General features: G+C 40.2%; 1 protein-coding gene across 4 annotated transcripts in view; it reads right to left on the minus strand.

Annotated features, from left to right (window-relative positions):
- Window positions 1-18,239, minus strand: part of HDAC8 (histone deacetylase 8) — a 235,979-nt gene that overhangs the window by 53,250 nt on the left and 164,490 nt on the right. The gene's annotated exons all lie outside the window — the stretch shown is intronic.

Consider the following 18,239-nt stretch of genomic DNA (forward strand, 5'->3'; position numbering starts at 1 on the left):
GAGACTTGTTTTGTGGTCTAACATGTTCTATCCTGGAAAATATTCCATGCGCACTCGAAAAGAACATGTATTCTCCTGTTGTTGGGTAGTATCTTCTATATACGTCTGTTAGGGCTAGTTGGTTTACAGTGTTGTTCAAGTCTTCGATTTCCTTTTTGGTCTTCTGTCTAGTTGTTTCATCCATTATTGGATGTGAGGTATTGATGTCTCCAACTATTATTGTTGAATTGTTTATTTCTCTCTTCAATTCTTCAGTTTTTACTTCATGTATTCTGGGACCCTGTTTTTAGGTGCATATATAGATTTATAATTGTTATATTTTCCTGATGCCTGACACTTTTATCATCATAAAAATGTCCTTCATTGTCTATAGTAACAATTTTTGTTTATTTTGTCTAATATTAGTATGGCTACTCAGCTGTCTTTTGGTTACTGTGTGCATGATATACCTTTTGCCCTCTTTTTACTCTCAACCTATGTGTGACTTGGAATTTAAAATATTTCTCTTATGGACAACATATAGTTGGATCATGTTTTATTAATCCATTTTGCCAATCTCTGACTTAAATTGGAGTGTTTAATTCATTTACATTTAATGTAATTACTGACAGGGTATGTTTATGTATGCCACATTGCTATTTGTCTTGTATATCTTATACTTTTTTGTTCCTCTCTTCTTTCATTATGGCTTTCTTTTTTTATTAAACAGATATCTTCTAATGTACCATTTTAATTCCCTTGTTGTTATTTTAAATATATTTAAATGTATTATGTATAAATATATATGTATATATGTGTGTGTGTGTATTTTTTCCTAGTGGTGGACATGGCGATTATAATTAACATCTTAAATTTTAACAATCTAGTTTGGATTAACGCCAACTAAACTTCAATATTATACAAATACTTTGGTACTACACCACTCCCTTCTTATACTCCTTCTTTATCCTGTTATTATAAAACAAATTACATCTTTATGCATTGTGCTCTTATCAAAGCAGATTTACAATTATTGCCTTATGCAGTTGTCTTTTAAATCATATAGGAGAAAAAAAAGTTACAAAGACAAATACATTTGTACTTTTATATTTACTTACGTAGTGACTCTTACTGGTAGTCTTTATTTCTTCATATAGATTCAAATTACTGTCTAGTGTCCTTTCATTACAGCATTAAGGATTCTCTTTAGTATTTCTTGTAAGGCAGGTTTAGTATTTCTTGTAGCATTAAATTCTTTCAGTGTTTATCTGTGAATATCTTAACTTCCCCTTAATTTTTGATGAGGAGTTTTGCCAGATATAGAATTCTTGGTTGACAGGTTTTTTTTTTTCTTTCAGCACTTTGAATCTCTGGCCTCCATGGTTTCTGATCAGAAGTCAGCTGTTAATCTTATTGAGGATTCCTTGTATATGATCAGTTTTTCTCTTGCTGCTTTCAAGTTCTCTCTTTGTCTTTTGGCAATTTATGATGTATCTTAGTATTAATCTCTTTGAATTTATCCCACTTCAAGTTTGCTGGGCTTCTTGGATATATAGCTCAATGTCTTTCATCAAATTTGACAAGTTTTGGGTGATTATTTCTTCAAATATTCTTTTTGTCCCTTTCTCTCTCTCCTCTCCTTCTGGGACTCCCATTATGTGTATGTTGATACAGTTGATAGTGTCACACAGGTCTCTGTAGCTCTGTTCATTTTTCTTCATTATTTTTATTTTCTGCTCCTCAGACTGGATGATATCAGTTGACCTGTTTTCACGTTTGCTGATTCTTTCTTCTGCCTGCTCAAATCTGCTGTTGACCTCCTCTCATGAATTTTTTATTTCAATTATTATATTTTTTGACTCCAGAATTTGTATTTTTTTTATTTTGTTCTATAATTTTTGTCTCTTTATTGATACTCTTTATTTGATGATAAATTGTTCTCATATTTTCATTTAATTCTCTGTACATATTAAAATAGCTGATTTAAAGTCCTTGTCTAGTAAGTCCAATGTCTAGACATCCTCAGGGACAGTTTATGTTGATTAATGTTTTCCAGTGTATTGACGATACTTTCTTATTTCTTCACGTCTTGTAATTTTTGTTAAAAAGTGGACATTTTAAATTATATAATGTAATAACTCTGGAAATCAGATTCTCCCCCTCCCCAGGGTTTGTTGTTGTTGCTGGTGGTGTTTATTTGTTTAGTGACTTTTCCAAATTCATTCTGTAAAGCCTGTATTCTTTGTCCTGTGTGGCCACTGAGGTCTCTACTTGGTTAGCTTAGTGGTCAGTTAATGGTTGGAGAAGATTTCCTAAAAAGCCTGGAACCAGTAAGTCTCCCAGTCTTTGCCAAGAGGTTCTGTGTGCATGTTGGGGGCACACATTCAACGTTCAGCAAGGCAGTTGATAACTCTGACTTAGCACTTTACTTGTGCAAAGTTTGACGGTCAGCCAGAGGTGAGAGCTTAGGCTTTTCTCAGGTCTTTTTTGAGCATGCACATAGCTCTGGTCATGCGCACCCTGTGCATGCAGGTCCCCTTCTAGATTCCCAGGAATATGTTGGAGCTTTTCAAAGCCCTGTGGACATCTCATTCCCTATATTTTCCTTTTAAGCTTTACGGTTAGCCTAATGTTTGCCCCAACTGTTACCTACTGTCTCAGGCAGCTATGAAGTTAATCATTTGCCTCTAACTGTTTTTGACAAATGCCCCAGGGAAAAAGTTTTTCACAATGAATGAGCTCTTGAGTCAGATCTAATAAAGAAAGCCTTGCAAATGGAGTCCTCCAGGGAAGCACCAGACAGGTTAATAATAATTCTCTGGGAACGAGGCTTTGAAGGTGCTCCAAAACTGTTTGGTCCCCTCTGATGACTGCTAGGCCACTGGTTTTCACCATGATTGTGAGCTGTTGATTTTCAAGGCTACCACTTCTATCTGTTTTGATAAATAAAGTTTTATTGGAACCCAACCATGCTCATTCATTTATGTACTGTCTATGGCTGCTTTTGTGCTTACAACAATAGAGTTGAACAGTGGGACAGAGACCACATGACCTGAAAAGCCTAAAATATTTACTATCTGGCCCTTTACTGAAGTTTTCTGATCCTTGTTCTAGACTAGTGCTGGTTAGTAGAAATATAACGTGAGCCACATATGTAATTAAAAATTATATTCAAAATATTGTCATTTCAGCACACAATCAACATAAAATTATTAATGAGATATTTTACATTTTTTTCTTACTAAGTCTTTGAAATCTGATGTGTATTTTACACTTATAGCATATTTCAATTTGGACTAGCCACATTCCAAGTGCTAGTGGCTACCATATTGAACAACATACCTCTAGTCCCTTGCTACTCAAGTGTGGTCCCAGGGCCAGGAGCACTGTATCACCTGGGAGCTTGCAAGAAAGGCACAATCTCAGGCTCCACCCTGTACTTACTGAATCAGAACTTGCATTTAACAAGCCTTAGGCATTCACATGCATATTGAAGTTTGAGAAGTAAAGCTCTATGCCACTTCGATATACTACCTCTCTTTGGGATAAAGGCCCAAAAGTATTATTCTAACATAATATAAATGTAATATAATCTAATATAAAATGTAACCCCCTGGTTAAGTTGTCATTCCTTTCACTAGAATTGTCTGAAAATCAGTCAAGTAAGGTGACTGTGTGACAGATGCTGTACTAGGCACTGTGGGATTTGCTGAGCTGAAGAAGACATGGTGCCTGCTTTCAGGGAACTTACAACTGCCAAAAGATGCCTGGAGAATAATACTCTGCACAAGAAGTCCAGTCTTTTTCCCCACTAAATCTTCTAAATAACTTCTCCATCTCAAATGTAAATGTGGCAACCAGGCACTGGATTGCTCAAGCAGGCATTCAACTCAAGAGGTTCATGGGACAGAAACAAAACAGTTTCACTCCATTTGAAATTGACTCATGGCAACGGTCCGAAGCAAACACTCAGGCTTTAGGACATGAACTCAATGGGTTCTTCTGAAAGGGTAGCAACCCTGTGTTTGTATAACAGGAAAGTTATAACATTCATCATGCTCAGATTCAGGAACTGTGCACTCAAGTCAAGAGAAACCTGACAGGGCCGGCCCCGTGGCTTAGCGGTTAAGTGTGTGAGCTCCACTGCTGGCAGCCCGGGTTCGGATCCCGGGTGTGCACCGACACACCGCTTCTCCGGCCATGCTAAGGCCGCTTCCCACATACAGCAACTAGAAGGATGTGCAGCTGTGACATACAACTATCTACTGGGGCTTTGGGGGGAAAATAAATAAATAAAATCTTTAAAAAAAAAAAAAAGAGAAACCTGACAGTCTGATTTCCAGGTTCCAGTGACTTAGAATAGGAATTCCTATTTAAAGCAAAGAAAATAAGAAATGAGGAAGTGCCAGTCCTTGTTTCTCTGTGTAGGTGTTGACAAGCTATTAAATCATTAGGCTGTCCCTTGCCAGAAGCAGCAGAATAAATCTTGGAAGTTGACAAATGGTCAGCAGCTCTGTGTGTGCCTGCACACTCAGAGGCACACACAAAGGGCACACTGTTTCCCTTGGTTTATCTCCTGGCTGTGTAAATATTTCATCTGACATTTGGATTGGATTCTGAGCTAGTTTCCCACCAAGCTGATGGTTTTTTAATCTGCTTTCATCGGCCTACAATAAACTGTCTAACCTGTCTGCACAGTGCAGTGTACTCTGCCCACTGGCAAATAGAACAAATGGAACTAGGAGATCCCTGACATACTTTTCTCAGATGTCTGAAGACGAGGAATTGTACCCAAGCTCTGCCCAAGCCAGAAACACAAGCTATGAGGCACTTGCCTCATCCCGTTATACCAGCACTCATGAGCCCTTCCCAGACTAGACCAGTGCCAGCAGGAGGTCACAACACATAACTTGGGCCTGCCATCCTATTAAGACAGATCTTTGGCTCAGCATAATTGTGTCACTGACAAAGATGAGGATGGCCATAATCTCATTCATTCTGGGTTGTATTCATGCTGGCTTCTCTTCAGTTTCAGATGAATTCCTTTAGTTGTCCAAAACGTAGGAAATACTGTGATAACCTAAACCACAAATTACTGGCTCAGAAAGCTCCTATATGGTAATGAAAAGAAAGGAAGTACGGGTATATGCTGCAATGTGATGACCCTTGAAAACATACTAAGTGACAGAAGCCAGTGATAAAAGACCACAGATTGTAGAATTCCGTTCATATGAAATGTCCAGAACAGGTAAATCTATAGAGACAGAAAGTAGATTAGTTGTTGCTAGGGTTGCGGGAAGAGGAATGGAGATTGACTGTTAGTGGGTATGGGATTTCTTTTAGGGGGGAAGAAAATGTTCTGGAATTGGATAGTGGTAATGATTGCACAACTTTGTGAATATACTAAATACCACTGAGTTGCACACTTTAAGTGGGTGAATTTTATGGTATGAAAATTATACCTTGATAAAGCTGTTTCAAAAACATTAAGGGTCATTAAATGATTTCTTCCCTCTTCTCCTCAAAATGTTCCTATAGATCAATTTTCTCAGCCTTCCTACTCTGTATTCTACTTATAGGAAAAAGAAGCAAAAGAAAGGCATGCAAGCGGGTACTAGGAAAGCTATAGGATCAGAAGAATCTATGCAGTCTACTGCTACAGTTCTCTACCATTCATTCATCCGTCCATCCATCCATTCATTCATTGAAAGTCTGCTGTGTACTAGGCACTGAGGATAGACACAGTAGGAATAAACCTGCTCTTTCTATTCGGAGCTTATGATAATGATGTTCTTAACTCTGACCCTGAGATACCTTAGATTCATGAATTGCCTTTTGAATGATCAAAGATCAAAATATGTTAATTACAAGGTTAGTGTTATTCATATTCCAATTTTCTTTTGGAAATCGGGAATTCATGGATGATATCTTTCTTTAAAAGTTTCAATACCTGAAGTATAAACTACACTGGGTAATTTATATTAATAGTAAAGCAAAATATTTAAAGAACAAGAAAGGATGCAAACTTCCTGTTTCCCCAAGATGTTGTAAGCAAGAGCACTTAATGAAAATCGCCAAACCAGAAAGGTAACAGCATGTATTTAGAAATTTCCTTCTTTAAAAGGAATTGCTGGGCCGGCCCCGTGCCTTAGCGGTTAAGTGCTCGTGCTCCGCTGCTGGCGGCCCGGGTTCGGATCCCGGGCGCGCACCGACACACCACTTCTCCGGCTATGCTGAGGCCGCGTCCCACATACAGCAACTAGAAGGATGTGCAGCTGTGACATACAACTATCTACTGGGGCTTTGGGGGGAAAAATAAATAAATAAAATCTTTAAAAAAAAAAAAAAAAAGGAATTGCTTTTGGGGCAGGCCCAGTGGCGCAGTGGTTAAGTTCGTGCGCTCTGCTTCGGTGGCCTGGGGTTTGTGGGTTCAGATCCCAGGTGCAGACATACGCACCGCTCAGCAAGCCATGCTGTGGCAGTGTCCTATATAGAAAATGGAGGAAGATGGGCACAGATGTTAGCTCAGAGCTAATCTTCCTCAGCAAAAAAGAGGAAGATTGGCAATGGATGTTAGCTCAGAGCCAGTCTTCCTTACCAAAAAACAAACAAACAAACAAAAGGAATCGCTTTTGTGAATCTATAGGATTTATTAAGAGGTGGCCTTTTTCTTTTTGTCTCAACGTAAATGAAGACATATATCTTCTGGTAATACTTTTGGTGTTAGTGTGGGGGAATGCTGGTACAAAGGCACTCAATTGTTCATTTCTTCAGGCAGTGTCTTGTAAGGAGAAATAACATTTGATCTTTGGAGTCAGGCAGGCCTGGGTTCAAATCCTAGCTCATACTTTTAATTTAAGCCTGCATCGTCTCTTAACAGCTTCTGAGCTGCTCTTCCTATATCTCAAAGTCATCCTTTGTACAGCACACCACATAAACTCCCAAAAATATGAATTGAATCTTGTCATTCCCTTACTGTAAATCCTTTAGTGTCACCACATTTTTAATAGGAAGGTCTAAGCTCCTTAGCACGACTCATAAAACGTTGGCCCCACAGCCTGGCCCCAACACACCTCTCTAGCTATAGCTCTTACCATTCTCCATATTACATTTTTCACATAATTGTTTGTAGTTGCACACAGACAGACACACACATGCACCCACTCCCCTACTCAGGCTGTTATGCTCTCCTAGAACCACTTTCCACCCTTCCGTGCCTGGTTAACTTCAAATCATTTTTGCATTGGGAGTGGGGCAGCAGCACAGCTGGTGTGAGTACAGATTCTCGAGCCAGATGCCGGGGCCTTATCTAGCCTTTTTCCCCTAACTTGGGAAGCCAGATTAAGGGCAGTTGAGGAGATACTGACAATAACTCCAAAAAGCCCATTAAATTCTAACATAAGCTACTTTAAAAGTGTTTTATTTAAAAAATCTGAGTAAGCAATAGATGCATACAATACAAAATCCCAAAAGCAGAAAAGAATATTTAGTAAAAGAATAAATCTCTGCCATGCCCCGGACACCCAGTTCCCTTACCAGCGTTTTAGTGACTCTTTCAAGAGATAAAGTGCATATGTAAGCATAAAAATATAATTTTAACACAATATGGTAACATACTCCACACAGCGCCCTGTACTTGTCCTTTTTATTTAACCATATTATCTTGGGGATCCTTTCACAATGTACTCTGTTGAACCAATCTTCTACCGGTAAGCATTTAGATTGTTTCTAAACTCTTATAAAGCTACTTCTTAAGACCTCTTCTACTACTCTTGCAGTGCCCCTGCTCACCAGAAGAGAAATCCTTTTCTTTTTTTTTTAAATCTCAATTCTTTTATATTCCTTTTCATTAAAAATTGCATTTAATGTGATTTCGTTTTCTAGTTACAAAGGTAGTACATTTCATTTGTAGAAAACGTGGAAGATATAAAAAAGCACAAACAAAAAAGATCACTCATATTTCTAACACCAGTTAACATTTTGATGAATGTCCTTCTAGTATTTTTTCTATTCACATATCTATACTTTACAAAAGGTCTACTCTCATATTTGAGGGGAAATACGTGATAAAATATAGTGAAAAATAATAATAGCTTACCATGTTTTAGTCACTAAAGCATCTTAAATGCCTTATCCCATTTAATGCACACAACAACCCTATGAGGTATGTATTGTTCTCCTCATTTTACAGATAGGGAACCTGAGGCACAGAGAATCACTCAGAGTCACACAGCTTAGGAAGTAATAGAGCTGGTATTTGAGCCTAGATCTATTGAAGAGCCCAGGTCATGCTCTTACTCACTGTGCTCTACTGCCTCTGCCAGTCTGTAGTGTCTAGAAAAATTGAAAATGGATAGACCCTACGACTCAGCAATTTCATTTGCAGCTCTGTGCTCTACAGAAACTTGCACATGTGCCCAAGGAGACAAGTACAAGAATGCTCACTGCAATTGACTGAATTCAGTGGCAAAAAAATCAGGACTGATCCAAATGTTCATACAGATATGAATGGAAAAATAAAACATAGAATATCCATACAAAGAGATACTACAGAGCAGTTAAATGGACTGAATTAGATCTATATGGATAGATCTCAAAAACAACATTGAATGAAAAAAGTAGGTTGCAAAATGATATGTACATTATGGTACCATTTATGTAAATAAAAAAAAAAACAAACCACTCAGCCCTCCATACCAAATCTTGTTTCTGATTCCTATGAAAATGGACTGGAAAGATACACATCAAATTCATGATGATGGATGCCTTTGGGGAGTTGGGAGCAGAATAGGATGGGATGAGGGTCACAGAATTTTCAACTTATCTATAATAATTTATTTTTAAGAAAAGACATAAAGCTAAGATAAAATGTTAACCAATTTCAATTCTGAATGGTGGAATTACTGCATTTGTTATATTCTTCTCTGCTACTATACTGTACTTCAAAAATAATATCAGCTAATGTTTACTGAGCACTTACTATGTACCACGTATAGTTCTGAGTGTTTCACATGGGTTGACTCATTAAATCCTTATAAGCACCCTATGAAGTAAGTACCATATTAGCTTCATTTTACAGATGAGGAAATTGAGGCACAGAGAGTTAAATAACTTCCCTGGGTCAGACAGTAAACATGTGGTGGATGTATCTGGCTCCAGGAACCAGGCTTTTACCCCATATCACCTTTACCCTTCTAAAATTTCTCAAAATCTAAACAAAACAGCACAAAACCAAGGCCCTAAATACTGAGGGAATGCAAAGTGGGGGAATGAACACAACTGTGCAGTTGTTCCCCCGCCTGGGGGTGGTGAAGGCTCTGCTCTGGAGCTGCGCTAATGCTAGCTCAGAGTAGAACAACAGGGACCTCTCTCTCCTGAGGGCATTGAAACCAAAACTCTATTCCCCCTCAAAAACAAAACTAAACAAAACAAAATATCAGGCAGAGCAAAATGAGATAGGCCCAGTTTGGAGGAGTACAGGGCACACACTCAGTTTGAGCCTGTGTGTGAACTGGAGTTTGCAGCAATTAGCTAAGCCTAGTTCCTAGATTACAAAAGCTTGGGTAGGGAAGAGCTGGCAGCCAAGTAGGGTAGAAAAATGAGACTGGGAGGAAAGAGGGAAAGCCTTTGGCTTCTTCCTAAGGCAGAAGGAAGCAGGTATTGGGTGCTTGAGGAGTGGGGTAGTAAGAGAAAAGAGAAGGATGGAGGGGGCAAGCATTGTTTCTGTAGCTCTCTTCATGCTGTAGCCTCTGGTTTTAGTAGAATAATCCCCCTACTCCCTGGTGTCATCATCAAAGCAGCTCCCAGGCTTCAACAGTGGGGATGGGAAGAGATGAAACAGTGGGGATGGGAAGAGATGAAGACTGCCCTGCTGGAAAGAGAGTCTGAAGAGCAACAGCCAATCATTTGAGCAAACAAACAAACAAACAAACAACACTGGGAGGTTGCGCAGTACAGTGGCAAAGAGCTAAGACTCCAGAGCCAGCCTCCTGGGTCTGAATCCTGGCTCTGCCACTTATTCGTTCTGCCAACTCCGGCAAGCCATCTGGGAAATGGGGGTAATAATAGAATTGTTGAGGATACAGATGAGTAAATGCATCTAAAGCACTTAGAACAGTGCTGGGCACATAGTAATCACTCTCTTGAGTGTTTGCTATTATTATTGTCATTATATCTGAGTACGTACTTGTTTCTAGGTGCTGTGGTAGGAACTGGGGATGGAGAGAAGTATCAGACACAGTCTTTGCCCTAGCATTTTGTTTAGTTGCGGAAACAGATAAGTAAATGAATTACAATGCAATATGATAAGGTCTCAGATAACTATGTGTCAGGTACTATGTAGGATCTCAGAAAAGAAGTGATTACCTATGGAGGGGAGGGTTGGCCAGGGAGGACTTCACAGACAGATGACAAGGGAGTTGGAGCTTGAAGGAAGAGTAGGATTTCATCAGGCAGCCTTGTGGGAGGAAGGACACTCCTGGTAGGAGGAATATCTTGGTCAAAGGCATGGCTAGAATCATGGTTCAGGGCAAGAGTAGGGTGAGTGTAGTGAGAAAAATAGATTAGGGTCCAATCTAGAAGGATCCTGTGTACTTTGCTAAGAATTTCGAACCTGGAAGTTGTGTGTGTATTTGTGTGTGTGTGTGTGTGTGTGTGTGTTTGAAGCAGGGGGATAACATGATTAAAGTTGCATTGCTCAAAAATAACTGATATGAAGGTTGGATTATGGATGGAAAAATTGGAGGGAGGGAGACCAGTTGAGCTACACTGATGTCTCCATCCCCAACACACACCTCCTCCTCCTCCTCCAGTGTTCCCTGTGTTAATCAACCATTCACCCAGTTGCCCAAGAAAGAACCTTGAGGTCCTCCATGACATTTCCCTCTCTTTCACCCCTACACCTAATCCATGAACAAGCCTTGTTGGTTCTACCTCAAAAATGCTTTTGGAATCTAGACTACAATTGACTCTTGACAGGAATCTCTCGTTTCACTAGTGCACCTCTCTTTATTATCTACACAAATGTCAGAGTGATTAAACACATACACATACACACACACTGCTATAGACTGAATTGTGTCCCCCTCAAATTCATATGTTGAATCCCTAACCCCTAATGTGACTGTATTTAGAATAAGGAAGTAATTAAGGTTAACTGAGGTCATAAGGGTGGGGCCCTGATCCCATAGGATTAGTGTCCTTATAAGAACAGACATCAGAACTCGCTCACAGGCATGCGCTCGCGCTCTGTCTCTCTCTCTCCTGCTCACTTTCTCCCCTGTGCACATGTACTGAGGAAAGGCCATGTGAGGACACAGCAAGAAAGTGGCTGTCTTCAAGCCAAGAAGAGAGCTCTTACCAGGAACTGATGCTGCTGGACCTTGATCTGGGACAACTAGCCTCCAGAACCGTGAGAAAATAAATTCCTGTTGTTTAAGCTACCCTGCTTGTGGCATTTTGTTATGGCAGCCAGAGCAGACTAATACACACACACACACACACACACACACACACGCCCCTACCTGATCTTGGTTTTCCCTTGCTTAAAACCCTTCACTAGCTGCCCATTAGTTGGTGCTCAGAATTCTAAGTCCTTGTCATAGCCTACAAGGTCCTGTAATAACTGGCCTCATGAACCTCTCCAACCTTACCTCCTAGCCCTGGATTTCCCAGCTCCAGCCTTACTGTTCTCCTTCAGTTCTTCAAAGCAGCACTGCTCTATTCTCGCCTGGGGCCTTCACACAGGGTGCTTCCTCTGCTAGGGAAGCTCTTCTTCCAGGCTCTCTGCCTAGTTGCCTCCACTTGGCCTCAGAGCTCAGTTTTAATCTCACAGCAGTCTCCCTGATGCTTCCCCAGATGAGGGCACCTTTCCATGTCGTATGTCCTCAAATCCTACTTCTACTTGGTAGCACTCATCTCAGTTGGATTTAAATAATTAATTTGGTAATTGAGTTGTTTAGTATTGTCCCTCTGGGTAAAATGTAAGTACTTAAGGGTAGGATTCATGCCAACGTTCTTAACCACTGGATTCCAGAGTGTGGGGCACAGAGTAAGCACATACTACTTGTTCAATGAATGAATGAGTGAATGAATGAAACTATTGCAATGGTCCTGACAAGAGCTGATGTGGGTATAAACCATAGCAGTGACATTATGGTGACTAGAATACAATTTACGACTTGTTTGAAAAAAAAAATCCTGAATGACTACACTGTGTGTTAGAATTTTAAAATGTTAGTGGTGACAGTAAAAAATTTTAATCAAGCAAAGAGAAGTCATTCCCTCATGGTCATAACACTTACTCAGTGCTATGGACTGCATTGTGTACCCCCAAAATCCATATGTTGAAGCTCTCACCCCTAGTGTACCTGTATTTGGAGATGGGGTCTGGCAGATAATTAGGTTTACTTGAGGTCATGAAGTTGGGGCCTTCATGATGAGATTAATGCCCTTATAAGAAGAGACACCAGAGAGCTTGCTCTCTCTCTCTCTCCCTCTCACGTGAGGACACAGAGAGAAGGCAGCCATCTACAAACTAGGAAGAGAGCCCTTACCAGAAACTGACCATGCTGGCACCTTGATCTCGGACTTCGAGCCTCCAGAACTGTGAGAAAATAAATGTCTGTTGTTTAAGCCCCTCAGCCTATGGTATTTTGTTATGGCAGCCCGAGCTAACTAATACACTTAGGTTTGGCTACAGTATTGGTCCTTGTTTAAGCACAGTCTTGTGTAATTTTTCTCTAGTTGTTTGTCGGGTAGAGCTTCTGCCTCCCCACTAGGCTATAAGTTTCTAGAAGTCATGAATCACGTCTTTTAAATCACCAGAAGCACCTACAACCAACTTGGGCACACACACTGGTAGTCAATAAATGCTTATAGAAGGAATGGATGTAACTGCACAGGGAGACATGCTGATCATTCATAGCTAGAAAAGGATACTGAGACTCTGGAGTTGGTGTCAGCTTTGTCACAGATGTCCTAAGTGTCTCTAAACAAATTAGCGTATTTCTCTCTTTCTATCCATTTGTTTCTTCAGCTGTGGTGTTTCTTCCCTCCCTTATGGAGTTTTTGGTGAGACTTAAATATAATCCAGCATTTTCAGAGCCTTTGTGAGGAAGCAGAGAGACTAGGTTTTTGATTCAGAAAGACCTCAGTTCACAATCCAGCTTTGTCACTTCCTCATGCTAATTGGAGCACTGACGTTGTGCGAGGTGCCTCATACACACTGACTCATTCAATTTTCACAGCCACTCTGCAAAGTGCATATAAAGATCATTGTTTTAGGGATGAGGAAACTGAGCTTCAGAGAGACTGGATAAATTACCCAAGGTCCCACTGCTAGTCAGAAGATCAGAATCCCAAACTGTTTGGCTCAAAAGCCTATGGTCTTTCTACCATGCTACAGGTTCCAAAAGAGCATAAAGGTTAATGTCTAGAAAGAATAACTTCCTACACTGGGTTTCACAAGACTCCATTCATTAGGGACATAAGTCCTTGCCTTTATTTGGGGAAACAGGAAGCTGCCACTCTAATATTTAAGTAGTGTAAGGCCAGTCGGAATCAGATTTTCAAAAGAGACCGTGACCCAAAACATATTATGAGCCATTTCACTAGGCTGAAGGTGCCATGGGGGCAGGGATGTAGTTGTCTTATTTACTTCTATATTCTTAGAGCCTAGCACTGTGCCTGGCTCTAGGAGGCACTCAGTAATTATTTGTGGAAAGAATTTACCCAGTGCAGTGCAGGGGCTAAAAGATAGTACATTCTGTGACCTGGTATTATGGTCTCTAGAAAGGTGTAGCTATAGAGATTAGGCCTGAAAGAGCCAGTCACGCAGCTCCTAAGGTTTGGAACTGAAGAAATAGATTTCTGAAACATTTTAGATTCACAATGAAACAAGATTCCCTGGTGGGAATTTTCCCAAAGACTGGATCCAGACATCCAATAAAAGGGTTACAAGTGTACTTGCATATAATTTGCAAATGGTTTATGTCTAACTACATTCTCTGTCATCTATTCCCTGATGATTTTCAAGGCAAAAATTTATTACTACCCTAAAGGTTATTGCATAATTTATAAAAATAATAAAAATCTATCTTCTCTTTCTTAACAAAAAAAGAATAGGCAATACCACGTTACGCTACCAAGGCTATTCAGTGCAGACAACTCATATCTTTATTATTGCCATATCAAGTGTTTGAACAATCGTGTTTAGGTTCTACTATAAAATTTAAAATGTGAGGTGTACCTATCCATATTAGCCAGTATCACTAAAGTTCCTGGGATACCAACACCTATGTCATTAACACGAGGACTGTCCCGTTCAAATGGCACTTTTTTGGATTTCAATGTTAGAGAGGACCTCCAAGTAGAAATCTGTGTTACTGAGGATTCAAAGCAAGGGTAGTTTTCCCTGCTTCTCATAAACACAATTAAGGTCCAGTGGCAGAGACATACTTCTCAGGAGTAGAAGAGGCTGGGGTGGCAGAGAGCAGAACTGTGAGCATCCATTCCTAAGTCACGAGCAGAAGTTTTCCTTTGTAAGCTGATCCTTGATAGAGTAGTAATTTATAAATGGAAAGAGATATGGGACTCATCATTCAGCAAGCATTTATTGAGGGCCTTCTATGTGCAAGACATTAGATAAGCATCACAGCTTAATAAGGAGAACTTTCAAATCTATCAGGCCTTTTCTTGTCATTGCATTAAAATATCATGTCCTATATTTAAAAATGGCAATGTAATCATGAGAAAAAAATCCAAACTCAACATTAGTGCAACTTATATTTGCCCTCTCAAGTGATGGTAAAAAGAACTCTCCAGCATGCTTTAACGAGCTTTTGCACATGCTGTTCCCTCTGCTTAGAATTCTCTTTCCCCCTCTCCTGTCTGCCTGGTGAAATCCTACCCATCCTTTAGGATATAGCTCAAATATTTTCTCTTTTGTGAGCCCTTCCGATGCCCTCCTGAGAGGATTAATCATTCCTTTCTGTACACTCACAAGGCTCTTTGTAAGGAACCTTTACTCTCACACTCCATTGTAATTTTTTCTCTCTCACACTGTACTCTGAACTCCATAAGACAGGAAACACCTCTGATTCATCTTGGTATTTCCAGCACAGTGCCTGTATATAGCAGTAGTCAGTAAACGATTGATGAAATTCCCTGACCACTTTGAAAAATAAATCTATTAACACAATACAGAGAACGTTATAGAAACCGAACAAGGCTTTGCACATAGTATGTGCTTAATGAAGGTTTGCTGACTTTGAATGTAGTAAAACTGGTACTTCTCTTAGGTCAAGGCTATAGATAGCAATTCTTGCTAGCCCCTTCATGGCACCACACAGCAGGCACCAGCCCTACACAGACAGACAGCTTTGTGATGTTCCAGGCCCTGAATGGTACACGTGCCCCAAACCGTCCCCCCCACTGGCTTGCCAGAGGGCATGAAATGTCCCATTATTAGTCACTTCTTGGGGTTAAGGCATTCGCTACAGAAGTTCCCTGTTGGATTGCTTTCAGACAAAGAAAAAATACATCAGAAGCCACCTGAAAGACTTTGCACCTTTCAGAGGACCTGTAGATCATTCACGCCCCTCCCCTTCTAACTACAATCTGTAGTCCAGAGAGAATTCAGAGCACAGGAAAAGATCCTAAGAGTCAAGATCAAGCACAATTCAAATTGTATCTTATAATCACAGTCGACAATCCCTGTCAGTTCAGAGTTACAAATTTTGCTGTTTGCAAAGTGCTGTGAGGCAAAAATCTAAAGAAGGTAAAAGATGGAATAAACATTATTAACATTTTTTATATCAAAGCACTAAAAAAATCTAAACTTTGGCTTTTAATCATAGCCATTTGCAAAATCCTACTATCTTTCTCTGGTCGTGGGGGAGAAAAACCCCTTTTCTGTTCTGATTAGGGATGTGTAGAAGGAAACTCTTTTTGTAGTTTGAAAGTTCTACTATCATGGGAAATACACCTATCTTGTAGACCTTCAGTACATAATCACCAATTCCGTTTTTTGTCGGCCAACACAGGCACAAAATGGTCAATTACTCCTTCGTTAGCTAGAAACTAGTTAGGCAGATACCAGATTCCCTGAGCATTCTGGTTAAAAATAACTGATGATTTTCCCCTAATTTTCAAAAATCAGGATGTTTGGTGGCTTACTGGTTACTTAGGGAGTTCTTATTCAGTGTTCATAGTTTAACAAATTAGGTAGAAGGACAAAGCTAGAATCTGTTGAATTTAGCTGGAACAAAGACTAGTCTTGCTTTCGAATCATTGTTAGTGCTTTTGAACAGTAAAATAACCAAGAGCCCAGAGATAAGCAAAGTGTCTCACCATAATCCTCTTCTACCTCTGAGCTTGTGGAGGGATGGGGGAGAGGACAATGCCAACACAAATGGAAGTGTAGAGTGAAGAAAGAAAAGGAAGGCCAGCACAGTGGGTGAAAAGTTAACTTACTTCACTTCGACCACCATATTAAAACCAGATGTGTCGAAAATGTTGGATGAGAAAAACTGGTGTTACTGATAGCGTGAACAAACCCTTTGTGCTTTTCTCCCAATACAGTATCATTACAGGGTGCCAGAGGTGTCATTTTATTTCATTTCACATGTAGCACATTCTCAACAAGTTAAACCGTTTCTAATCTTGTGTAATTAGATAGGTCTCACTACATCCCTCAGTTGAAGGATTTTATGAGCTGCCTTGTTCTGTCTCCCTTTTGTGACAGCTTCTTTGGGGCTGGAAACTACCATTTGCTAACATTTCTTCCCTTCTGGCACCTGTCAGCTGGATGGGCTCTGGGAAAAGGAGGATGGGGAGGGAAGGAATGTAAGGTTCCTTCCCTCCATGCCCTGGTATTAGAGCCATCTTTGTCTCTACGTAGGGATTACTCTGTTCTGGAAAGTGCTGTTAAGTACACATTCAAAATAAACAATGGGTGGATGGGTGAATGGAATGATGAAGTTCTTGTGTTTTTATTTAATCTGATCACAAATTTCAAGTTCCTTTGTTTACTAAATGTAGAGCCTAGGCGAGTGCTAGTCAGAGATGGAAGTCTTTTGACACAGCCCAAGGATGCCCCAGCCTGCAAAGTGGATGGGGCTTGGCTCTGGGATCTTGCTGTCCAGTCACTCTGGGCAGAGCCCACCACTGGATACATGGTCTATGGTACAACTGTCTTCTCACTTCAGAGCAGAGTTGTGAGGAGTCATCAGATATTTGACATCGGAATCAAAGGCTACATAAACACCAGGGCTTTTACTTCAATGCAGAAGTAATAATAGCATGTTGAAATTGAGAGTTTTTCCTTCAGAAGGCTTTAAAGCTATCCCCCCACCCAAAGCTTTCTTAGGGTCATTTTTTGACCATTCTTTGACGTCTTTGTGAGGTTGCCGACTGGCAAATGCTCTCCATGTGTAGACATGGAAATCCAGAATTAAGGCCTATTTATGCTTCTATGCCTTGGGACTCGTGCATGATTGATTATATGCAGGGCCTGACCTCTCACCACAAAATTTTGTGGTTTTTGTCTAACAATGAGAAAAGACAACTGAAGGAGTACAGTATACAACTGAAATGGGTGAGTGACAGGGCCACCTGACGTCCCCCAGTACTTTACAGTTTATAAATTGCTTTCAGAGTGGTCCTTTCATGGATAGGCAGTGTACACTCCTATTTCACCAAAGCAACTGGACTGCAGAAATAAGAGCCAGAGTGCTGGCACAGTCATGGAAGCCCTGGATTTCTCACGTGGGGGTGGGGCAGCGTGTGGGTAAGCACTTCGCCTTCCAGGAATAGTACTGCCTTGAGACTCTTCTGTAGACTGACTGAAACGGAGATTAAGCCCAGGGTTCTCTTTGCATTCCATTTAGCAGTTTGCTCATGCTTTCACTACAGATCAGGCTCAAGAATTCCTCTGCCAGCTGACAATCTGAATGTTGCTTTGGCTGTAAGACAGTATCTTATTTATTCACATAAATCCCTCCTACTCTTGTCCCTGATTATTTTCACTATAAAATGGAAAGGGGGGCAAATTATGTGAGCATTTGGGTACTGGACTGCAGTCACCCTGGCAATCTTTGAGATTCTCACCAGCATTGACTGAAGAACAGTGACTCGCCCAGAGTAACACAGAGTTTCTCTTTCCTTTAGAAAAGCAGTTCCTCAAAGGTGCTGCTAAGCAAAACAAAACAAAACAAAACAAAACAAAACAAAAAAACTATAGTCCAAGGGAAAGAAAAAGT

This window comes from Diceros bicornis, chromosome X, assembly GCF_020826845.1.
Source record: "Diceros bicornis minor isolate mBicDic1 chromosome X, mDicBic1.mat.cur, whole genome shotgun sequence".
NCBI classification, from domain to species: domain Eukaryota; kingdom Metazoa; phylum Chordata; class Mammalia; order Perissodactyla; family Rhinocerotidae; genus Diceros; species Diceros bicornis.